The 7,677-nt window shown below is 43.2% G+C and overlaps 1 long non-coding RNA gene across 9 annotated transcripts in view; it reads left to right on the top strand.

The window, feature by feature from the left end:
- Window positions 1–596: 596 nt before the first annotated feature.
- LOC116446740 overlaps window positions 597–7,677 on the top strand; it is a 21,680-nt gene continuing 14,599 nt past the window's right edge. For 3 of the 9 annotated variants that reach the window (XR_004241346.1, XR_004241343.1, XR_004241345.1), the window contains exons 1-3: window positions 599–1,422; window positions 1,527–1,633; window positions 2,097–2,286. This is a non-coding gene — a long non-coding RNA (uncharacterized LOC116446740). Of the gene's footprint in view, window positions 1,423–1,526; window positions 1,634–2,096; window positions 2,287–2,892; window positions 3,171–4,758; window positions 4,824–7,677 lie in introns of those variants that run through there. The other 6 variants (XR_004241340.1, XR_004241344.1, XR_004241338.1 and 3 more) reach the window with 6 other exon arrangements.

Genomic DNA, 7,677 nt, shown 5'->3' with positions numbered 1-7,677 from the left:
CCAGGTTTGAAGAGACTGCAAAGCCTGAAGCAAGCACTGATTTCCTATCAAACTGTCAAAAAAATATATAAAAACCTTGTCACTAAGACATTGCTGGCAATCCTCATTAGACAGAATAAGGAACCTGCTTAGGCATAAATGAAATTGTTCTATTATGGAGTCATTGTTGAGAACAAGACTTTTATATCACTATTATATCCATGGAAATTAATCTAATTTGTTCCCCATTTTAATTAGCCCCTTTATGTCACACCCAAGTTCCGATGCTTGCAAGAAAAAAGAGGATTTTTTAAATAATCAGATTATCCTTCAGAAAGAAAACAGCAGAAAGATAATTTTAATTTAAAAATAAAGAGGCAGAAATATTTTTAAAAGAAAAACATTATTTCTTCCAAATTACAAAGTGCTGTTCTCTGGTGTAACATTATTATTCTGTGTAGCAACTTATTAAATGAAGCAATTTATGGTAGCATCTCTGAAAAATGCCATCCTTTATTGAAATGAAAACAAGTAATAGCATAAGGACTGTAAAATAAAAAGGCAGAATATATTCTTTTAGACCATTACAAAAATACAAAAATGTATTGTCTATTTGAAAATCAATACAGTACCATAAAATAAAATGGAGCTGTGGTATCATCATAATTTCTATTTCAAATGGTTTGCTGAGAGCCAAATTGTGTCTTTTATGGGAAAAGAATGACAAATGGTTTAATTCAATATCACACGCATGTGTATATATGAGCTGAAATTCTGCTACAACTCAAAGCTGTTAGGCAAATATTTTAGTATCACCACAAGTTTAAAAACAACAGACATGTGGGAGTACATCCATTTATTTACACTTGTACTGACTTAAAATTCAAAATGCTATTTGATGCTTTTAAAATACTGCTGTGGGATGTTAAATTACTGCTGAATTCTTACTGTTCTGAGATACCTTTCAACCTGCCAAGATGTATGATGATGATGATGATGATAATAATAATAATAATAGCAGTAGTGCAGGGATCTTTAAAATAATGTGGGGCTTATTTCTGTAATATAAACACCATTTTCACTAACCCCTGTTTTATGATTCAGCATTTCTGATGCAATAAAGTGAAATAATGAAAGTAAAACAACAACAGGTTTGTGTGGGATGGGAAAGGGAAAACGAGCACGTGCATTGTCAGAATTTCTGCAGAAATTGTAGGGGGGAAAAGAAAAGCTCATGGTAAGTGGCGCTTCCCTCTCTTCCCCACGGGTAAAATTCCTCTTCTTGTTTTTAGTGCTCGCTACATTTCCTTCTTTTATTCCGTTTTCTGATCTCGTCCTTTTGTTCCCCTTGTCTCCTCGGATGCCTCTCCTTCCTCCCGCTGCGGGAGCTGCTGGCAGCGAGGCCGGAGCGCGGCGGCCGCGGGCTGGCTCGGGGCGCTGCAGGTGAGCGGGGCGGCGGGGGAGGCGGGGGGAGCCCACGGCTGGTGCCGCGTGGGTACGGGGCCTGTTGCACTCCTGCCTCCCTCCTCGCCCTACCTCTTTCCCAGGGACAGCGTGGGTGTGAAGCCTGTGGCGCTTGGAGCTTTCTACACCTGCCTTGCTCAGGGCTGCGGGGGAGGAGGAGGAGGAGGTGAAATGGCAAATGTGTGCTCAGGTGAGGATGGGGGCTGTGAACCACCTCTCTCGGCCGTGCTTGGCTTGCATGGGCTGGGAAGGGGCTTGTTTGCTACCTGCTCCCATTACCGTCTGACAAACGCCGAGTTCAGTGAGGAGCCCGCCGCCCGCCAGGCATGGCCACTTGCCACAGGCAGTGATAATCACCAAATGCCCCACAGACGTGGGAGAGGACTTTTCTGCCTCCCTCTTGCCTAAATAGTTTGTCGGTCACGGACCCTTGGTCATTATCGCCGCTCGGCCGCAGCAGTGCGGGCACAGCACTCCAAGAAATCTTTGCATTGCTATGGGATCAGAGGTCAGCGCTGCAGGGGACCAGGGCTGGTTTATTAAACAGGCAAGTCTGTTTAAGGTGTAGTTGCTCAGGAAGAGCAGTGTGCTTGTGGCCATTTAAACCAGTTAACAGAGCGTGCCCGTTCAAGCCCGTGTTTGCTTTTCCCCAGGCACAAACCCCAGCTCCGTGGGCGGACGCCCGGGGTTGCCGTCGGCCGAGTCGCCTCAGCCCCGCAGGTCTGTGACCTCTGGCTCCTGCCCATGACACACCGCTGTCCTCCGGGTGGAAACTGCGGACGAAAGTGCAGGATGTGCCTTGGTTTTGCTGACACCGCTCCAGCCGCGCTGGCTCCCGCGCTGGTAATGACCGGGCTCACCCAGGCGCCCGAGCGGGAGGCTCCGGGTCGGGGGGCGGGTTACAGACTCTCCCCGCCGGTGCCTGGGTGTTGGCAGCGGGTGCTGGGGGTGCGGCCCCGCGTGGGGAGTCCCGTGCGCCCCCACTCCAGCGTTAACACGAGCGTCTGCGAGGGGGACACCTCCCGTGGAGGCCGGGGCCGCCATCCCACCCCCGCAGCGCTGCCCGGGGTCAAACGCGGAGGGTACGCGCTCCCCGCGGGGGCTCCCCCGCCGGGGCCGGGCCCAGCCCGGGCGCCCCCCGAGCCCGCCCGCGCCTCGGCACGGCCCGCCGGGGCAGCCGCCGGCAGGGGGCGCTCTGGCTCCGGGAACGCGCTGCCGGGGCCCAGCCCGCCCCGCCGCCCCCGGGCACGGGCACGGGCCGCTGCCCCGGGCGCCCGGCAGGTACCGCGGGGCCGGGCCGCCGCCGGGCAGCGAACAGGTGTCGGCCTCCCCGGCAGAGCCGCCGGCCTCGGGGCACGGCCTGGGAGTTGCAGCCCGGCCCGGCCCGGCGCCCCGAGCACACCTGGGCGGGCGCGGGAAGGCGGCGCCGCGCGGGTGGAGGGGCCGGGCCCGGCCGGGGGCCGCAGCGGGCTCGGCGGAGCCGCAGCCGGCGGCAGAAGTTGGCGACAAACGTGTTGTGGCCGTGGCTGCAGCCGCGGGTTTCTTTGTGCGTCTGTCAGCACTTTGGGTGACGTTCCCTCCGCCGCGCGGGTGGCTGGCGGTATTTCCCCTTTTTATTGCTGGAAGAGGTTATTCTATGCAAGTGAAAAAGAAGAAAAGCCTTTGTAATTTTTACAGAGGTTTTTTAGAATATACTGCCGAAAAAGCAATTTTTTTTTTCGTAATTGGTGAGTTTCTTAGCATTCAGGTGGATGCTCTTTCTTTAATACAGACTTGTGTTCCAAAGAGATACTTGATTTCTTTGACCGTATCTTTGCTCACAGCTTATAACTATTACCTATATACACCTGTGTTTGTAAGTATCTTTTAAGAGTGAATAAGAAAAATTGTTTTCATTAAAAGCCTTCCAAAGCAAAAATTAAAAGGACAGAGGAAAATAATGATAGTCTAGCAGCCAAGCCACGCTTTTCTCTCATGTACGATCCAAATGTTTTGGACCAAACCCTTAGGAATATAAATTGGTGTAGTGAACCTCACTGATTTACCTCAGCTGAAGACCTAATTCCAGTGCACTGCATGCTCAGAATATATAAAATATATTCCAGACACACAAACCCACATGGTTGTGCATCTCAAGATAAACCAAACTAAGCTAGATGAAACCAAAATAAATTCTTATTCTGTACTGCAGTAATTACCTGTAGTGACTGCAAATTCTTCATTTCTCATGCACACGGACAGGTACTTAGCTAGAAACTGTATGTGATACTTTAAAACTGAAAGAAGTAGTTTCTTGTTTGATTTTTTTTTTTTTTTTTGTGATGATAGATGGCAGTCAGTCTAGGATATGTGAACAAATCTTTAAGAAAAGAAATTTATTCTGCTTTATTGTTGCATATCCTGTAAAGGCTTTTAGTGACTTACTGTTTCAAGTGGCTTTAAAATGAGAAGTTTAATACTCATATTTTTAAAGTTTTGCTTCTGTGGTGTTTTGCTTGCCTGGTCAAATTTATCCAGTGCAGCATGGTGATCAGGCAGTAATACAGGTAGTGGGTTATCAGTTATTTTAATGGGAGGTTTCCTAAATCCACTCTGGAATGAGATGTGCTTTAGGGAAAGGAGCAGGTTCCCCACACTCAAAACCAATCACCCTGCTGACTTCCTTCCCTGGTTTTCTTCAGTAATTTCTCTAATGTGTCCAGCCACTTTACTGCAAAATAAATATTCAGAGATAAGGAGGGAGAGGGGGGAGAAGGGAGGGAAAAACAGGCCTCCCAGTGAGCTATTGATTTGAAATTTGAAACATTTTATTGATACAAGAAAAACCCAGAGATAAGGAAGCAGTTTGATATTGCACAATATTTGAAAAAAATTGTGTGCATCTGTTTAGCACAATACACTGCATAATGACAGCAATCTTCCCTGTTTGTATCTATTCATCTGATTATACAGCGTAACAATTCTTTTTGCTACACATTTATTTACTAAAGGATTTTTTTTAATGGATAATAAATTAGTAAATCAGATATCATGTGCTTGGGAAAATATGTTAGTTGACTCCCTACATACAAGATAGTTGCAATACATATTTTATGTGATATTCAGCGATACTCACATATTCAGATGAAGTTACGTGCTTCCCTTGTGGCAAAGACAAAGGAAGTTTTAAATCACTATTTAGTATTTTTTCATCTAGGCACACGTTATTTCGAAACGCTTCAGTTTTTAACACCGCAGTGCAGCACTGATGTAATGAAGAGCTTTGACTTACTTGAAGTATAACCCAGTGGCCTTCTTTTGATGCCTTTTCCATAGCTATTTCTGCTGCAGCTTCCTGTCCTTGACCCAGCGATACATTGTGAAGTTCTCCTGAGTCAATGGTAAATTCAAACTTGTTCCCTAAACAGAACAATATACTGTACTACTTTGAGCCAAATAATGAAGTGTTCAAACAAGCATGTGTTCTACACACAGTGTTTAAATTGCACCACATCACGTGAGTCACCAAAGGAAAATAACAGCCCTCAAAAATATAGTTTCAATAAATCAGCTGAGCTAGGATATTGTGCTGCTTTCTGACTAGGTATTCTGTATTAGCAAAATGCTCCTGTGTCTGAAAAGCATCCCAGAGTGAAACAATTGATTCCTGCCGATGGCTTCCCTAAATATTGCCTATATGAATATTTTAATGCGCACTGAAGTGGATATGTTAGAAATGTATCTAAAGAAGAAAAAGAAGTTAATGTCTCACTGAAGGTGACATTGCACACAGGCAATGAAAGGGGCTGAACAGAAGTCCTTATGCTGGCATTAGGAACTGGCTGGGTCAGAGGAGGGTTAGCAAGTTTTCAATAGGATCAAATCTATTGCTCAAGCATACTTGTGCAAGATTGATGACTTGTGCAAATACACAAGAGCAGGCAGCTACCTCTGATTTCAGAAAGCAGCGAGTGTTCCCCCAGGCAGCTGCCTGAGCCAAGCACTGTAACTTTCCTCAGACACTGAGTGTTGGAGATGTAATGCCGTCCATGTGTTAACACGTGACAGCACTCGGCAGTCATGGAAAGGCCTGGTTTATTTCTCTCGTTGTGGTAAAATTTCTAAGACCAGTGGTATTGCTAACTAACTTGGTAGAAAGGTCTTTTATTTCATGATAAATGTACATTTTCTCATGATTGTTAGTAATAGCATCTAGCCCAGACTGATCTAGTAGTTCAGAACCGATATGGGAACCTGTCCAGGAGATAAACACTACTGGGGAGCAGCACTGCCTTCTTTGTGAACACTGGACACATTTAGTTCCAAGTTACATTTGGGCAAAGTTCCCATAAATTAAGAATTACAATTGACAGAACCCCATGAAAAACAACAGTTAAGGTGTAAGACCTATCTATGGTGCATAATATTTTATCATGACTTCTGTTTGGTAGAGATCCAAATACAACACACATTATGGTCACTCACAGTACAAAATCTGTCCTTCAAAGGGCTAAGACTGGTAATACAAACTGACAGGACAAGTCATCCTGGACATTCTGCTAGCTTACAAAAATATTAGGTTGAGGAGAGAACTTTTCACTTTTCATGCTTTTAGAAATTTCTCCTTTCTGGACATTTCAAATACATTTCTTTTGCTTGTTCTATCCAGGAATCTTAAGTATCTCTGTTCAAGTAACATAATTTATTTAACATTGTCCACACTTGAAAAAATACTAAGTAGAGACAGTACATTTGAGCACAAGCATGTGAATTTTTAAAATCAATGTAACTGAAATTTTTATTTTAAAAATAAATACAAAATACATTTAAAAATATAAAAATGTAGAGTCATTGTTGTAGACACACCATACCCTGATTTCTCTTCATGGAGAGTTAAAGAGAAAATCAAGTAAATGTTGAAACAGTGATCCAAGTAAGTTCAGAATATTCACAAAGCGTGAGTTTGTTTGTAACTAAAAGCTTTAGAACAGAACAACTGTGAAATTAATAGGAATTATTTGTAATATTTATCAGTGGTTATTTTCTCAAAAGCTTTGGGGTTTATTTGTGGCCAATTTCCTCATTTAAAACATTTTAAAATCTTTTAAAACCATGCAATACAGCTTCTGAATATCATAAGCTTAAATCATACAGATATAGAAGCATTCCTTAGAGTATATGAACATGTTCACAGATGATGATGAAGTGTGTCAATTTATAATACTAGCTAAGCCTTCACCAAAATATGGACAAAATTCTAAACATAAAGCTTTTCTGAACTTTCTGCCTTAACAAATTAAATGTGGACTTTTGTGTGTAAGCCTTTTAGTATGTCAACAGGACTAAAAACACTGAATTGTGCTGAGAAAGAGTATTAATACAGCATTCCAAGGTCAGTTGAACTCAGATTTCCCTAGAAGAGGAACAGTTTCTATTAAGAAATTGCCAGATCAAAGTTATATGGTGAAATGCTTAAAATTTTAAAAGTCTCTAAGAACCAGACCTAAATTTTCCACTGTTGTAAGAAACAACAAGAGAGCTCCACACCATTATTTATTGTGTTGTACAGGGATGTGCTGGGTTCTGTTGCTTGGTATTTAATCCAGAGGTGCATTCAGCTATGTATTAATAGTGAGCACTGAGCCATTAGAACAGCAAAAGATAGGACAAAAATAAACTGTTAGCTGCAATTGCCCCTTTGAAAAAGAACAGGAATTTTGAGAGGGGAGAGAAGGAGTTTCCTTGGCCTCGGTGGAGTTTATTATTCTCTGGAAACAGGTAAACCAACCCTGGCTCAGGAAGATACTTTAGAATGGGAAATGTTTTGCCTTTGAAATGTACCAGATTACATGTCATTTCAAATAGTGTTCATGGCAAAGATACCCCTGGGACCACCTTACAAGAGCTTTATTTCTTGCCTGCAAATTAGTCAATTCAAAACACTTCTCCTCTCATCTCTGCCTTCAGCTCTTAATACCACACACACCATTCGTAAAATAGCGGAGAAGAATGAAAAGACCCTGAATACAATGGTACAATTAAAAAAATAAAACAAAAGATTGTAAAAGCAAAAACAAGATGGGTTTCAGCAGACAAGGGGAAGAATGAAATTTTGGTGCATTTTTGGAGGCATTTCAATAAAACCCTTTTTCTTCCGTTTCAGCAGGGGCTCATTGAAACAGCTATGTTTTCCAAGTGCAGGCAGACAGACAATAGCATCTAAATTATTTTTAAGAAAGCACTTATAGCACTAAG

The sequence above is a fragment of the Corvus moneduloides genome, chromosome 7, assembly GCF_009650955.1.
Source record: "Corvus moneduloides isolate bCorMon1 chromosome 7, bCorMon1.pri, whole genome shotgun sequence".
In the NCBI taxonomy this organism is placed as follows: domain Eukaryota; kingdom Metazoa; phylum Chordata; class Aves; order Passeriformes; family Corvidae; genus Corvus; species Corvus moneduloides.
The sequence above is the reverse complement of the archived record's forward strand: the minus strand, read 5'-3'. Positions and strand labels throughout refer to the sequence as shown.